We start from the raw sequence: 17,533 nt of genomic DNA on the forward strand, positions 1-17,533 counted from the left end.
ATGCTGATGCTCTAGATAATCAACTAGTCTAAAAAAGGCCAGTTTTATTGCTTCTTTGATCAGAACAACAGTTTTCAGCTCTGCTTACATAATTGCAAAAGGGTTTTCTAATGATCAATTAGCCTTTTAAAACGATACACTTGGATTAGCTAACACAACATGCCATTGGAACACAGGAGTGATGGTTGCTGATAATGGGCCTCTGAACGCCTATGTAGATATTCCATTAAAAATCAGCTTTTTCCAGCTACAATAGTCATTTACAACATTAACAATGTCTACACTGTATTTCTGATCAATTTGATCTTATTTTAATGGACAAAAAATTGCTTTTCTTTCAAAAACAAGGACATTTCTAAGTGACCACAAACTCTATCAATGGGGGAGAGGTCACACTTTCAATAAAAGTAGCTAAAATACGCCGCCTTGTGGCAGCTCTGAGGAGGACTCTAAAAAGTCGATACCACGCTGAGAGAAACTGACAGAGGCAGAAATGAAGGAGAGGGAGGGAGAGCTTGAGAGGAGGGATGGGAGAGAGAGGGATCGAAGAGAGAGAGAGAGATTTTTCAGGATTTTTTTTTCTTTTCCCTTTCTCTTTCTTATCTAATTGGCCCATCGGGAGCAGGGGCAAGTGTTCAGTAGGCAGGACCCGTTTGCAGCTGCACTGTCTGTAATTGGCGATCCTCCCCGAGTGGAACCACAGTCACGAAATTCGACCAAAACCACCCCAAAACAAATCAAACCCCTCAGAGCTCAAATCAAACCCCATCATGTTATATGGGGCAGGAGACGCGAACTTGGAGTTGAACTGATGTCCGACAGAGAGAGAGGCAGGAGCTACATGAGCCTTTCTTTGACAACCTGTTCAGTGAGACGAGCGCATCTAAGCCGTGCGTTTTTTGGCCACGGTGTCCGTCACATCGTTCTCAGTCTGTGCACATATTTCTACTGGCAAACAGTAGGATACTTAGAGACGCGAAAGGAGGAGCGGTGTAGTGTATGGAGAGCGGGGCCTTATTTAGATACCTTATACATTTTCACGTGTTCTAAGACTCCAACAACCTACGTGGGACTGAGATCTTTCGCCACTGGAACTGTGTAAAGCAATAAGAGGCGTAACAGAAAAGACACAGATTCAACGCCGAAGGTTGAGAAGCCGAAAGGCTGAGAAGCGGAGTGATTTTGGACTGCATGAGGACCCTGCTTTCTGCCCTGAAGAATCCCCAACAAATGTTCCAATGCGTTAAAAGTTACCCGGTGGATTTTGATCACAGTTCTACTTTCTTTTGAGAACGGGTAAATTCAATATTTGAACTAAGAAGTCTACGAAACTGGAATACCTAAGTGAGTATACCTAAATTTACAACGCACTTATGGTGAGACATTTTTAAGCGGTCTTATAACGGAATTAGGCTATCGACTCTGCGCCGTGCGAGGGTTCGGAAAATCGGGGTGTATAGGAGTAGTTTTAAGAAGCTCTGCTACACCTGGAGTAAGGTAAATATAATTATCAAAACTGTCTGTCAGCGATCCAATTTACTGAGATGTTTAACACATTTTCTTAAGCATAGGTTAGTTCAGCACTAGAACCTTGACCTGACGCACAGTCAAAAATAGCGTAGGTATAAACTGGCTAATAAAGATTATTCATTTAAGAAGCTTAATGTTAAAATGGCAATTTTTTTACACTCCCTGGTAGCCTTATATGCTTCACTTATGGACAGATGCGATGCATCCCACCTAGCAAAATGTTGTTGAAAAGTTGACTAATACTGACTTCCAATCAATGTTCGGTTTTGGTTGAAAGTGAAGTCGAAAAGATACCTTTTTTGGCTACATGTTGTTGAAAATAGTATTTTTCATGTAGTTGAAAATACGTATTTTTATGTCGTTTTTATGTCGTTAAGGTCCATCTATGTTTGGTTTTGGTTTCAACGACTTGAAAACACATGGACACAGTATCAAAAATTGGTCTATGAACAAATGCATTGACAATCATACATCACTCCAGTATTTACACACATTATTTATTTACAACTTTCAAGTGTTAATTGTCCTTATTCCACTACTGGAGAAGCATGTCTCAAATCACCTACCGGTACTCATATTTCAAACATCCAGCATGACGAAATATACATTTTTAATTATTCCATTCCGCACCATTAAGTTAAGTTAATTATTGCTAATACATATTAAAAAAGGCATTTCCATTCAGTTTTGATTTTTCATATGTACATTTCATGTCACATTTAGTGGCTCTGGATCTTCCTTTCCTGTGGTGAGTTCCTCATGGGATAGTTTCATCGTGGTGCTTGATGGTTTTTGCGACTGCACTTGAGGAGACGTTCAAAGTTTTTGACGTTTTCCGGGTTGACTGACCTTCATGACTTGAGGTGATGATGGACTGTCATTTCTCTTTGCTTATTTGGGCTGTTGCCATGATATGGACTTTTTCCAGATGGGGCTATCTTCTGTGTGCCGACCCTACCTTGTCACAACACAACTGATTGGCTAAGGCACATTGGGAAGGGGGGGGTTTCACAAATTGGCTTTTAACAGGGCTGTTGATTGGGGTGCATTCCACATAAGTACCTCATGGGGCTGGTTGGGAGGGTGCCGGGGTGTCATCTGGGGGCTACTTTGAGGAGTCTCAAATGTAGAGTGTATTTTGATTTGTTTGGCCGTTTTTTGGTTGCTGCATGGTTCCATGTGTGTTGTTTTGTGGTTTTGGTGTCGTCGCTGTTCTACAATGTCGAAAATGAGTGGGTGTGTCCAAGCTTTTGACTGGGGCTGTGTGTGGTGTGTGGTTTCAGAATTGGTCAATAAATCTCAGCTTGACCACTTAGAAGAGCTGTTGCATTCACACAAAAACAAACACATTTTTTTTGTAATCTTCATTATTCATGCAACCAACTGAGAATTTATTTGTACAATTATATTGTTTACAAACAGTGGAGTAAAACAAGCTTATATTTTAGGTTGGACATTGCATCCTATTCTTACTCTTTTAATCAATGGCATAAACATAGTGTAGAACCAACCAATCATCAAACTCATTCAAAACCAATGAACAAATAAGTGAAAAACCAACATATCTTGGTCCATCTTAGTATGAGAAACAGTATAAATTCACTATGTTTCTTCCACCTTATCAAAATTGTGCATGGTATGTACACTGAGTGTATAAAATGTTATGGACACCTGCTCTTTTCCATGACAGACTGACCAGGTGAAAGCTATGATTCCTTATTGATGTCACTTGTTAAATCTACTTCAATCAGTGTAGATGAAGGGAGGAGAAAGGTTAAAGAAGGATTTTTAAGCCTTGAGACAATTGAGTCGGATTGTGTATGTGTGCCATTTAGAGGGTGAATGGGAAAAACAAAAGGTTGAAGTGCCTTTGAACAGGGTGTAGGTGCCAGGCGGTTTGTGTCAAGAAGTGCAACGCTGCTGGGGTTTTCACACTCAACAGTTTCCCTTGTGTTTTAAAAATGGTCTACCACCCAAAGGACATCCAGCCAACTTGACACAATTGTGGGAAGCATTGGAGTCAACATGGGCCAGCATCTCCTGTGGAAAGCTTTCGACACCTTGTAGAGTCCATGCCCCGATTATTTAAGGCTGTTCTGGGAAGGGGGGGGGGGGTGCAACCCAATATTTGGAAGATATTCTTAATGTTTTGTACACTCAGACAGGGAAATGGTCCAATTCATGCACTTATCAAGAGAACATCCCCCATTATCTCTACTGCCTCTGATGGGGGCTCACTAAACACAAATTATTTGTTTGTAAATTATGTCTGAGTGTTGGAGTATGTCCCTGGCTATGCGTAAATTTAAAAAACAAGAAAATGGTGCCGTCTGGTTTGCTTAATATAAGGAATTTGAAATTATTTATACTTTTACTTTTGATACTTAAGTATATTTTAGAAAATACATTTACTTTTAATACTTAAGTATATTTAAAACCAAATACTTTTAGAATTTCACTCAATTAGTATTTTACTGGGTGACTCACTTTTACTTGTCATTTTCTATTAAAAGGTATCTTTACCTTTACTAAAGTATGACAATTGGGTACTTTTTCCACCACGGGTTAAAATCAATAATACTTCAAAGGATTTCACTGCTGAAAACTGAAACAAATAAATCAAACAAAGACAAACAGATCAATCCCACTTTTCAAGCCTACTGGAGGTGTGGTGGCGTGGTAAACGGGCATGCTTGAGGTGGTCTACCACAGCTCTGTATGTCATGTTCTGTGGCCTTGCCGTTTCATTTCTTGACTGCCCTGCAACACAGAAATAAACATTTAGTTATATTACATAAAACACTCAAAGTAATGGATATGTAGCATCTATGACCTCAGTTACACTCAGCACTTAAATGCGACTTCTGTCATCTGATCACTCCAAGCTGCATTAGGTCTGGATGCATGAAAGTCACATTGTGCTCGCATTAGGTTCAGATCTGCCAGGATGGGCATTGTGTTCGGAATTTGACATAGTCTGGACGCAGTCAGACCATCGAATAACATAAGCAATGTAAAGAGATGTGTGGAAAAGTACATTCACACAAATGACTTTCATAATAACAAAGAACAAATGTGTGTGCCTGAGGGGACAATATTTTTCATAAAGACAAAAGGGGTGAGAAATACATGAATATAGGTGAACAACTTGCACTAATGTAAAATGAACATAGATGATGGAACATATTCCCTTTTGCTTTTAAGATGAACCGCTATGGTGACAAATATTGACCATCTAAACCATGTGTGACCTCACTGGCTGTAGAAGTGTTCTTCCTAACCAGTCCCTCAACAGCTCTCTGACTGAGCCCCACCCTCACTGGGTCCCCAGAGGACGGCTGGGTAGAGACGAAGGGATGGAAGCATGAATGGATCAATCATTCAACATGTCAGTCAAATAAAGAGAGCATTGATAAGCGTAAATGTACATCTCCCACCCATGAAGAGACTTATACAGTACATTCGGAAAGTATTCAGACCCCTTGACTTTTTCCACATTTTGTTAACTTTACAGCCTTATTCTGAAATGAATTAAATAATTTTTTCCCTCAATCTACCCACAATACCCCATAATGACAAAGCAAATACAGGTTTAAAATAGTTTGCAAATGTATTAAAAATAAAAAACATACCTTATTTACTTAAGTATTCAGACCCTTTGCTATGAGACTTGAAATTGAGCTCAGGTGCATCCTGTTTCCATTAAGCATCCTTGAGATGTTTCTATGACTTGATTGGAGTCCACCTGTAGTAAATTAAATTGATTGGACATGATTTCGAAAGGCACACACCTGTCTATACAAGGTCCCACAGTTGACAGTGCATGTCAATATTTTTGGAAAGGCATACAACTGTTTATACCAAATTCCCACAGTTGGCAGCGCATGTCAATATTTTCCATAAAGCCAAAATGGGCAAGAAATACTTGAATTTAGGTGAACAATTTGCACTAATGTAAATGAACGTAGATGATGGAACATATTCCCTTTTGCTTACGAGATGAACCGCTATGGGTGACAAATATTGACCATCTAAACCATGTGTTTTGTTCTATGAGAATCTTTATTATATAATCATAAAAAGCACAAAGGCTTCATAATTCATAAAGGTTATGTTAAATATTACGTATAAGATTTCCTCAGATTTCGGCATTTATCCCAAAACCCTATTCTTTCCCCATAGGAATGGCTGAACTAACCAGACGTAACTCATGTCCGTTTTTAAGGACTAAAAGCTGCCGAGCTCTAGCCTTCTTAACTGCCTGTGGGAAGATGAATTAAGTTTTAATGATTTGAATTAAATATAAAACTTCTCTCTCACAGACAACATTATATTAATAAATGTAGTGTATAACAAAAGGTATTACAGAGTGTTTGGGGTTTTGACCTATCCAGCTCTGAGTCATCTCCTGATTTCTGGGCAACTGAAACACCCTTGCATAATACTGCCTGAGAGGGTACAGTCTGCCCTTCGACCTCTCGAGGAAGATACAATCTGTCATCATGTGGCTCCGTTTCTATGTCAGACAGTGGAGTAATCAGTGAGAGCAGCTCCTTGATCTCCTCCTCCTGAGGGAAAGAAAGACTGAACACACACCCTTCCCTGTGTCCTACACATGACAAGGCACATGACAAGGCAGTCATAGCCTACTGTAGGGGTGCCCCTCAATAGTCTACAGTGGCTTCCTCTATCTCCTTTCTTTCTTTCTTGCACTGATCTGATATGGAGATAGGTGAAAGCATTATGGTATTTGTTTTCACCTGTCCAGTTCATTCAGATCAGTATGAGCAGAGAACAGAATATAGTGACAGTGAGCCACTTCAGACTATTGTGATGCACCCAAAACCTTGGGTAAGGTGCCATACTGTACTGTACCTCCAATTTGAGCTGGGCTCTGTTGATGTCCATGCAGGAGCAGAGACACTTCCCCACCACCATGCCCCTCACACACACTACGCTGCTGTCCATGTGGCTCTGAATCTCTCCCAGCATGAACTGCAGCAGCTCTGACCGGGGAAAAGACATGAGGGTCGTCATATTCAGGCACCATACAGAAGAAAACAGACTTCAATAAGGCTACATGGATACTTTCCATAACAAAACGCACATAGTCATTTTCCTAGGAAAAACATTTTTAATTTCTCAAATGAATACAACCCAGAGGCGGACAGGTCAAAAAGTAGTGTGAACAGCTCTGATCATGTGACAATACTATGCCGTAGTGTTGGGGGTGTAACTGAGCTCTGCATCACTTGTAGCTCACTTGTAGCTCTGCATCACTCTGTAGTTCCACATACAGTGGGGGAAAAAAGTATTTGATCCCCTGCTGATTTTGTATGTTTGCCCACTTACAAAGAAATGATCAGTCTATAATTTTAATAGTAGGTTTATTTGAACAGTGAGAGACAGAATAACAACAAAAATATCCAGAAAAACGCATGTCAAAAATGTTATAAAATGATTTGCATTTTAATGAGGGAAATAAGTATTTGACCCCTCTGCAAAACATGACTTAGTACTTGGTGGCAAAACCCTTGTTGGCAATCAGAGGTCAGACGTTTCTTGTAGTTGGCCACCAGGTTTGCACACATCTCAGGAGGGATTTTGTCCCACTCCTCTTTGCAGATCTTCTCCAAGTCATTATGGTTTCGAGGCTGACGTTTGGCAACTCGAACCTTCAGCTCCCTCCACAGATTTTCTATGGGATTAAGGTCTGGAGACTGGCTAGGCCACTCCAGGACCTTAATGTTCTTCTTCTTGAGCCACTCCTTTGTTGCCTTGGCTGTGTGTTTTGGGTCATTGTCATGCTGGAATGCCCATCCACGACCCATTTTTAATGCCCTGGCTGAGGGAAGGAGGTTCTCACCCAAGATTTGACGGTACATGGTCCGTCCATCGTCCCTTTGATGCGGTGAAGTTGTCCTGTCCCCTTAGCAGAAAAACACCACAAAGCATAATGTTTCCACCTCCATGTTTGACGGTGGAGATGGTGTTCTTGGGGTCATAGGCAGCATTCCTCCTCCTCCAAACACGGCGAGTTGAGTTGATGCCAAAGAGCTCCATTTTGGTCTCATCTGACCACAACACTTTCACAACACTTTCACCAGTATTCCTCTGAGTCATTCAGAGGCAAAATTCAGACAGGCATGTATATGTATTCTTGAGCAGGGGGACCTTGCGGGCGCTGCAGGATTTCAGTCCTTCACTGCGTAGTGTTACCAATTGTTTTCTTGGTGACTATGGTCCCAGCTGCCTTGAGATCATTGACAAGATCCTCCCGTGTAGTTCTGGGCTGATTCCTCAACCTTCTCATGATCATTGCAACTCCACGAGGCGAGATCTTGCATGGAGCCCCAGGCCGAGGGATATTGAGTTCTTTTGTGTTTCTTCCATTTGCGAATAATCGCACCAAATGTTGTCACCTTCTCACCAAGCTGCTTGGCGATGGTCTTGTAGCCCCTCCAGCCTTGTGTAGGTCTACAATCTTGTCCCTGACATCCTTGGAGAGCTCTTTGGTCTTGGCCATGGTGGAGAGTTTGGAATCTGATTGATTGATTGATTGCTTCTGTGAACAGGTGTCTTTTATACAGGTAACAAACTGAGATTAGGAGCACTCCCTTTAAGAGTGTGCTCCTAATCTCAGCCCGTTACCTGTATAAAAGACACCTGGGAGACAGAAATCTTTCTGATTGAGAGGGGGTCAAATACTTATTTCCCTCATTAAAATGCAAATCAATTTCTAACATTTTTGACATGCATTTTTCTTTTTTTTGTTTGTTGTTATTCTGTCTCTCACTGTTCAAATAAACCTACCATTAAAATTATAGACTGATCATTTCTTTATCAGTGGGCAAACGTACAAAATCAGCAGGGGATCAAATACTTTTTCCCCCACTGTACAGCAGCAGACCCCGACATAGAGCTGTTGCTCCCGAAGGGGTTGGCCTCAGGCCTGGCACAGTGACCGCAGCACCTGGACACACACGCATGCACAGTCACACACACAATCAACAACATTGTCATAAATACACATATCATCACAACACTAAAGACTTCGGTGTACACTCACCTGTATAAGTAGTGGCCTCTCCCTGTCCTGAGTCAGGTAGCGCAGAAGAATCCTCAAAACACAAGTCTGGGAATGAAGTTGAATGAATGACTGACTGCCCAGTTCAACGTCTCACCTCATACTTGTATTGGAGCAGCAGTAGTTTATGGGTGATGACAGCCTTTTTGTTCTTTAACACCAGGTTCCCCATGATCCTAGACATCTGTCAGGCCTAGAGGAAAAAGAACACTTACATTACGAGAGAAAGAGATGCAGACAGTTTGACACCTTTTTATAACCTCTAGCTATCTCCCCTTCCCTTCCCTTACCTGTTGACAGCCTGCACCAGCCCAGTAAATATGCTCTCCAGCAGCTTCCAGCACACCCTCTGCCACACCTCGTCCAGGAGGAGAAGCAAGGGGCCAGCACATCAACACTAACCATGCAGAAAGAGACACACGATCATGTAACTCTTCTGATGAATGGAAAAGTGTTGCAGTTCACAATCATCAATGCAGGAGGAACACGTTTGATGCAGCCTTGATTACCACTGTGTCCCTGAACACAAGCCTTCTTCAGTCCATGTGCCACAAAAGTCAGCGAGCAGTCTTTTCCATCTGGTAACAAGTGTATTAACAGTGAGTGACACGATAACATACGGTGTATTTGGAAAGTATTCATACCCCTTAACTTTTTCCACATTTTGTTACGTTACAGCCTTAATATAAAATTGCTTAAATAGTTTTTCCCCCTCATCAATCTACACACAGTACTGCATAATGACATGCAAAAACAGGTCCCCATAAATTTTTGCAAATGTATTAAATATCAAAAACTGAAATACGATATTTACATAAGTATTGAGACCCTTTACTCAGTACTATGTTGACGCACCTTTGGCAGCAATTACAGCCTTGAGTCTTCTTGGGTATGACGCTACAAGCTTGGCACACCTGTATGTGGGGAGTTTCTCCCATTCTTCTCTGCATATCCTCTCATGCTCTGTCAGGTTGGATGCGGAGCGTTGCTGCACAGCTATTTTCAGGTCTCTCCAGAGATTGTCGATCGGGTTCATGTTTGGTCTCTGGCTGGGTCACTCAAGGACATTCAGAGACTTGTCCCGAAGCCACTCCTGCATTGTCTTGGCTGTGTGCTTAAGGTCATTGTCCTGTTGGAAGGTGAAACTTCGCCCCTGTCTGAGGTCCTGAGTGCTCTGGAGCAGGTTTTCATCAAGGATCTCTCTGTACTTTGCTCAGTTCATTTTAATGTTTTTTGTTTATTTTAATCAAAATTCGTTTTTTGTCAAATGCCTTCTCGAACATGTGCACTTTCATGTGCTTTAATAACAAACTTTTATGGCATCTGTAAATACGAATACATTTGTTAAATTAGGAGCCTAGTTGGTTAAGCCACAGAAAAATCCGGCAACCGTTCCGCTAGCCATGATTGACTGAGAGAATGAATGGGCTGGACATTGCGAGAGATGAGTTTCAACACCGGTTGAATATGGCAGGTGTCAGTAAACGTCGGAAAAAAAGCTCATTACAGTAAATTGTTGCCAGCAGCACAGTTACAGTCACCAACACTCTGGATAACATGAAAACAGCCTAACCAGCTCTGCTAGGGTGAGTAAAATGGTCAGAGTCTGGGTAAGGGCTAAAGTTTAAGATTTTTCTTATGGCATTGCACACGGTCAGTTTGAACCAGAGTGACTTGACACAACGGGCCAAGCAAGCTGTAAATACAAAACGGAAAGGACACAGGACGTCTTATTTAATGAAATGGGTTGCAGGCTGCAGTAAAGCTTTAATCCATGTAACATTAACGTGTACGGGTAAGAGTCTAGTTACTGTTTGATATTGTACATTTCTAATTTTGTCGGAAAGTTGTTTTCATTGCAAGTTAAAGCTTGCTGTTAGATAGCTAGCTGAAGTTCGATGGCTTGCTAGCTAACATTGAACCTACTATGTTTGGTTAACTTTAGCTAGCTATGACAGTCGGTTTCAATTGCCAATACTCTATGGTTTGGGATTATGGTTAATTGTTTAGCTAACTAACGTTACATGTCTAAACAAAAGACCCCAAGTTAAAGCTTGCTGTTAGCTGATGTTAGATGGCTGGCTTCCTAGCTAACATTCATTTACGTGTATGAATTGTGTGTAACGTTAGTGACGTTCTCAGAATACCATTTCGCATAGCTAGTTATAGCTTAATGTTAGCTAGATAACATTGAACCTATTTTGTTAACTTTAGCTAGCTATGACAGTCGGTTTGCATTGCTAGCCTAGTACTCTATGGTTAATTGTTTAGCTGGCTTACTAACTACATGTCTAAACAAAATACCTCAAATCAAAGCTTGATCTTAGCTAGCTGACGTTAGATTAACTATGTGTAGTGATATCTCAGAATGCCATTTCGCATCTATTGTATAGTAATGATAAAATATTTGTATCTGGAATGTGTCTTTCAGCATCTGTAGGACACACCTGACTCTCCTCCAACAGTCATACAAGGAGAATGGTCTAATGTCTCCCATCAAAAAGAGAGTTGGCCCAAGCAAGCACAGGTTACACACGAAGAAATGAGGATTTGCAGCGAGTGGTGAACTTCATCTACAACTACGCAGAGGATAATGCAATAGTATTACCAGGACGCCACCCAGGACACAAACACTTTGGTGGAAAGCTGCTGCCATCCCATATGACAAAAGCAGCAGTGTGGCGTCTCTACAAGGAATCAATGACAACACTTGGTATGTAAAGCATAATAAACAACACGTTTTGATTATTTAATTTACCGCCAACATGATTGGCACTCCTTTTATTGATCTCACTTTATTTCTGTATTTTCCAGAAGCTGTTAAGTCAGCCATTTTGAAATATTATGCCCCGATGTCCGATTTTAAAATAACTTTTCGGTGAAAGCACGTTTTGCAATATTCTGAGTAGATAGCCCGGCCATCATGGCTAGCTATTTTGACACCCACCAAGTTTGGCACTCACCAAACTCAGATTTACTATAAGAAAAATTGGATTACCCTTGCTGTTCTTCGTCAGAATGCACTCCCAGGACTTCTACTTCAAAATAATCCAGAGTTATATCCAAATAGCTCCGTTTTGTTCGTGCGTTGAGGTCACTATCCGAAGGGTGATGCGCCGGCGTGTTTCGTGACAAAGAAATTCAAAATATTCCATTACCGTACTTCGAAGCATGTCAAACGCTGTTTAAAATCAATTTTTATGCAATTTTTCGCGTAAAATAGCGATAATATTCCAACCGGGAGACGTTGTATTCATTCAAACACTGAAAGAAGAAAATGGAGTCATCACATGCACGCGCGCACCAGTGTCATTGTTCTCAGAAGTACCACTCACCAAAACCCCTACTGTTTTTCGCCCAGAGACTGCAGAGTTATCATTCCACATTCTGGCGCCTTCCTAGAGCCAATGAAAGCCTTAGAAAATGTCACGTTACAGCAGAAATCCTGTATTTTCGATAAAGAGGCTACAGAAGGCCAAGAAATGGTCAGACAGGGCACTTCCCATATTGAATCTTCTCAGGTTTTGGCCTGCCATATGAGTTCTGTTATACTCACAGACACCATTCAAACAGTTTTAGAAACCTTAGGGTGTTTTCTTTCCAAATCTACTAATTATATGCATATTCTAGTTTCTGGGCAGGAGTAATAACCAGATTAAATCAGGTACGTTTTTTTTATCCGGCCGTGAAAATACTGCCCCCTATCCAAACAGGTTAATAAAGAACGGACATGGAACGAGACAGAAACAGCGTCAGCAAACTAATAATACAGACAAAAAAACTATTAATGTAGAAGCGGGGAACAGAGCTGGTGGAACTGACAAATATAGGGGAGGTAATAACAGGTGATGAGTGAGTCCAATATTGCTGATACGCGTGACGAGGGAAGGCAGGTGTGCGTAATGGATGATAGGAGTGCATGATGCAGGGCAGCCTGGCGCCCTCAAGCGCTGGGGGGAAGAGCGGGAGCAGACGTGACATTTTCCTCATGTTTTGTTTGTGGGGTTGTGACTATCTTAGATCGCTCTGCAGTTGTGGTCCGTTTTAGTCTGATATGTAAATTCTTACTCACTAGTTTTATACCCCCGGGTCAAAAAGGGGCGTTTCCGTCTTTATGGCAAGTTCTCTCGGGCGTATCTAGTTACGAGGCAAGGTATCAGGATTTTACTCTGATCTAGTTTAGACGACTAAATTCACACTTCATCTTTACAAAAACATCCTCTTTGATCTGGATATTTTCTACACAACGCACAGTATGTAAACATCATATATACATTTATTGAAAACTCAAGTTACAATGTTTTTGTTGTAACGTCGTAATTTAACAATATTACAAAAACAACATACATTTTCATATTCCATCTATCCACCATTTTGGCTGATGAAATATTATGCCCCAAAGTCCATTTATTTCATGTTACCATTCTGAGGTAGATTCTCCATAGGCCCACCATACATTCCAATCTTCCACACTGAGAGGACAAAGGATTCGTTTGCTGCTTTAAGATTTACAATGGGTGTGAGGTGTCATAAAACCTCCCCCATCAATCCCTCTATACCTCTCCCCCTCGGAGGCAGGAGTGGCTTCGGGACAAGTCTCTGAATGTCCTTGAGTGGCCCAGCCAGAACCCGGACTTGAACCCGATCGAACATCTCTGGAGAGACCTGAAAATAGCTGTGCAGCGACTATTTCCAACCTGATAGAGTTTGAGAGGATCTGCAGAGACGAATGGGAGAAACTCTCCAAATACAGGTGTGCCAAGTTTGTAGCATCATACCCAAGAATGCTCAAGTCTGTAATCACTGCCAAAGCTGCTTCAACAAAGTACTGAGTAAAGGGTCTGAATTTGATATTTCCGTTTTTTTTTCTCATAAATTTGCCAAAATGTCTAAAAACCAGTTTTTGCTTTGTCATTATGGGGTATTGTGTGTAGATTGATGAGGACATATTTTTTCTTCGAATCTGTCTGTAACGTGACAAAATGTGAAAAAGTCAAGGGGTCTGAATACTTTCCGAATGCACTGTATGTACGGTATGCAACTACATTTTTACCACTATATTACAGATTTATATTTTGGGCTGGTTGCCTGGACACTTAACCTAGTCCTAGACTCAAAAGCTAAACATTTTCAACATACAATCTCTTAGTACAGGACTAGGCTTAATCTATGTCTGTAAACAGGACCCTATGTATTACTATATTCAAGGTGGCCTACTTGATGCCATCAATGCAATTGTGTTTCCATGAATGTTTACAATTGATAAGATTAACTTGTGTAATGTGGCGAGAAAGTAGCTTATTTACAAGCTTCAAAATGATGAAATGGCTGGGGTGTAGTATGAAGTGTAGTCACGCTAATGGGATTCTAAAATGAAAAGTTGCATATCACGGGGGCTGTTCGATGCTAATACAGAACGCCACAGGATGTTTTGGTGCTGGTTAAGGGCAGTCAGGTCTGGGGAGAACCAAGGGCTATATCTGTTCCTGGTTCTAAATTTCTTGAATGGGGCATGCATATTTAAGATGGTGAGGAAGGCATTTAAAAAAAATAACCAGGCATCCTCTACTGACGGGATGAGGTCAATATCCTTCCAGGATACCAGGGCCAGGTCGATTAGAAAGGCTTGCTCGCTGAAATGTTTCAGGGAGCGTTTGACAGTGATGAGTGGAGGTCGTTTGACCGCTGACCCATTACGGATGCAGGCAATGAGGCAGTGATCACTGAGATCTTGGTTGAAAACAGCAGAGGTGTATTTAGAGGGCAAGTTTGTTAGGATGATATCTATGGGGGTGCCAGTGTTTACGGCTTTGGGGTGGTACCTGGTGGGTTCATTAATCATTTGTGTGAGATTGAGGGCATCAAGCTTGGATTGTAGGATGGCTGGGGTGTTAAGCATTTCCCAGTTTAGGTCACCTAGTAGCACGAGCTCTGAAAATAGATGGGGGGCAATCAGTTCACATATGGTGTCCAGAGCACAGCTGGGGGCCGAGGGTGGTCTATAGCAGGCGGCAACGGTTAGAGACTTGTTTTTAGAGAGATGGATTTTTAAAAGTAGAAGTTCAAATTGTTTGGGTACAGACCTGGATAGCAGGACAGAAGTCTGCAGGCTATCTCTGCAGTAGATTGCAACACCGCCCCCTTTGGCCATTCTATCTTGTCTGGAAACGTTGTAGTTAGGGATGAAGATTTCAGAGTTTTTGGTGGACTTCCTAAGCCAGGATTCAGGTATGATGGTGTGGCCTTGGCCTGGTTAAAAAAAGATTAAATGAATAAAAATAAAATAAATTGGCTTGCCAGGGTAGGTCAAAAAACAGTTACAACGAGTGCAGTGTTGCAGCAGCTATACTGAAGAGTATTAATTGGATGTATCCCAAATAGCACCATATTCCCTATTTAATTCACTACTTTTGAGTGCACTATACAGGGAATGGGCTGCTATTTGTGACACATAACTTCACCCTGGGGGAAACTTCACCTGGAGTGAGATAATAATAGTGTTGGAGAGAGAGACTTGTGTTAGTGAAAGAGGCAGGAGAGAAAATGCTAGGTATTGGGAGGATGGAAAAAGAACAGTAGAGAAAGTGTACACGGTTTGTAGAGTGCAGTTGAAATGGGGGATGGGGGCATGCTGGATGTGGGAGAGAAGAAAGGAGCAGAAGAAAGTTGATGAGAGGGATCGAGAGAGAAAGAAAGAGGAATGGGAGGAGACAGGAGAGAGGAGAAATAAAAATACCCGGGATGTAAATGAAAAACAGATCAGAGCAGGGGAGTCTTTCTCACTCTGACACGAGCCACAGAAAAACACCACCCTCTTTCTCCTCACATCCATTGTGTCTCTCTCTATTCTCTCCCTTTATTGCCTGAGTAAGGAGATGCAACGGGTCTCGCAGTTCATCAGAAAGTTTATTTTTATTACAGAACCCCTCCCTGCCTTCCTATGAATTCCGTGAAGAAATATAGCAAGAAATGAATTTATCTCGGCTAATTTGGCCAATATTTTCTTTATGTTAAAAGGGGTGCTGCACTAAAAAAGCAGTCATGGATCGTGGGTGAACAAGGAGTACAGGAGGGGACTAAGTACACACCCCTGAGGGGCCCCAGTGTTGAGGATCAGCGTGGCAGACGTGTTGTTGCCTACCCTTACCACCTGGGGGGCGAGGGAGTTGTTTAGTCCCAAGGTCCTTAGCTTAGTGATGAGCATTCAACACTATGGTGTTGAATGCTGAGCTGTAGTCAACGAACAGCATTCTGACATTGTAAAGGGTGCATAACTGGTGGCAGGGAAGTCAGACGCAGGAGAGCAGAACTTGGTAATAGCCGGAGCAGTTTAATAGTAAAACCTGCGGCATACGAAATACAAAATATGGGCACAATAACCCGACGCGCACCAGTCAAACAAATGTGCACAAGCACTTACAAATAAACAATTCCACACAAAGACATTGGGGGAACAGAGGGTTAAGTACACAACACATAATGAGGGAAATGAAAACCAGGTGTGTGGGAAAACAAGACAAAACACATGGAAAATGAAAAATGGATCGGCGATAGCTAGAAGACCGGCGACGTCGACCGGCCGAACAAGGAGAAGCATCGACTTCGGCAGAAGTCGTGACACACATAGGTGTTCCTTTTGTCCAGGTGGTAAAGGGCAGTGTGGAGCACAATTGAGATTGCATCATCTGTGGATCTGTTGGGGCGGTATGCAAATTGGAGTGGGTCTAGGGTATCCGGGAGGATGCTGTTGATGTGAGCCATGACCAGCCTTTCAAAGCACAGGATGGGTTCTCTACTGCTCTGACGGTTGTGAAGAATCCTCCTGTTCTTTCCTTCTTCACCATGTTTTCTTTTATGCCATGAAATGCTACACTGTTAAAAAGTTCCTATAATTTTACAGTTCACTACACCTACTGGTTGCAGTGAAAGTACCGTAAACAACAACAAGTTACTGAATTTTTTGTATTTGTGACAACCATCAGTGGAAGTGTATCACCAGTTTAAGTCGTTGATGGTTATGTTGTCAAAGGTTGAGCACTTCTTTTAACACTGCCAGTTCTGCAATCTTTGTAAGGGCATGTGAAAATAAAGTGCTGCATTGTTTGGAGATTACTGTGCATTTCAATGTAACTTAATGACAGTTTGATGCCTGGAAGTTGCTGTGAGTAAGTTATTATAAAATTCTTTAACCTCTTATGGCTCAAATCCCGTTAACGGGATCGATTTGACAACATCCGGTGAAATGGCAGAGCGCCAAATTCCCAAAAATATATAAAAAATATTTCACTTTCATACATTCACAAGTGCAATGCACCAAATTAAAGCTGAACTTCTTGTTAATCTAGCCACCGTGTCAGATTTCAACAAGGCTTTACGGCGAAAGCAAACCACGCTATTATCTGAGGACAGCACCCCATCAAACAAACACAGACAATCATATTTCATCCCGCCAGGCGCGACACAAAACTCAGAAATAACGATATAATTCATGACTTACCTTTGACGAGCTTCTTCTGTTGGCACTCCAATATGTCCCATAAACATCACAAATGGTCCTTTTGTTCGATTCATTCCGTCGTTATATATCCAAAATGTCAATTTATTTGGCGCGTTTGATCCAGAAAAACACCGTTCCAACTCGCGCAACATGACTACAAAATATCTCATAAGTTACATGTAATCTTTGTCCAAATATTTCAAACAACTTTAGGTATTTTTTACGTAAATAATTGATAAAATTTAATACTGGATAAACTGCGTTCAATACCGGAGGAAAACAAAGTGGAGCGTGCTTCAGGTCACGCGTCTCTATCAAACAGTACACTTCACTCTACCCTCGTTCTTAACAGGGCTACTTCTTCATTACACAAAGGAAAAACCTCAACCAATTTTTAAAGACTGTTGACATCCAGTGGA

The 17,533-nt window shown here is 41.5% G+C and overlaps 1 protein-coding gene across 1 annotated transcript in view; it reads left to right on the forward strand.

Moving 5' to 3' along the window:
• Window positions 1–620: 620 nt before the first annotated feature.
• Window positions 621–17,533, forward strand: part of LOC106610595 (MAM domain-containing glycosylphosphatidylinositol anchor protein 1) — a 401,645-nt gene continuing 384,732 nt past the window's right edge. The window contains exon 1 of the mRNA XM_014209988.2: window positions 621–1,344. The gene's annotated coding sequence lies outside the window, so the exon portion shown is untranslated. The remainder of the gene's footprint in view (window positions 1,345–17,533) is intronic.

This window comes from Salmo salar, chromosome ssa09 (genome assembly GCF_905237065.1).
Source record: "Salmo salar chromosome ssa09, Ssal_v3.1, whole genome shotgun sequence".
Lineage (NCBI taxonomy): Eukaryota > Metazoa > Chordata > Actinopteri > Salmoniformes > Salmonidae > Salmo > Salmo salar.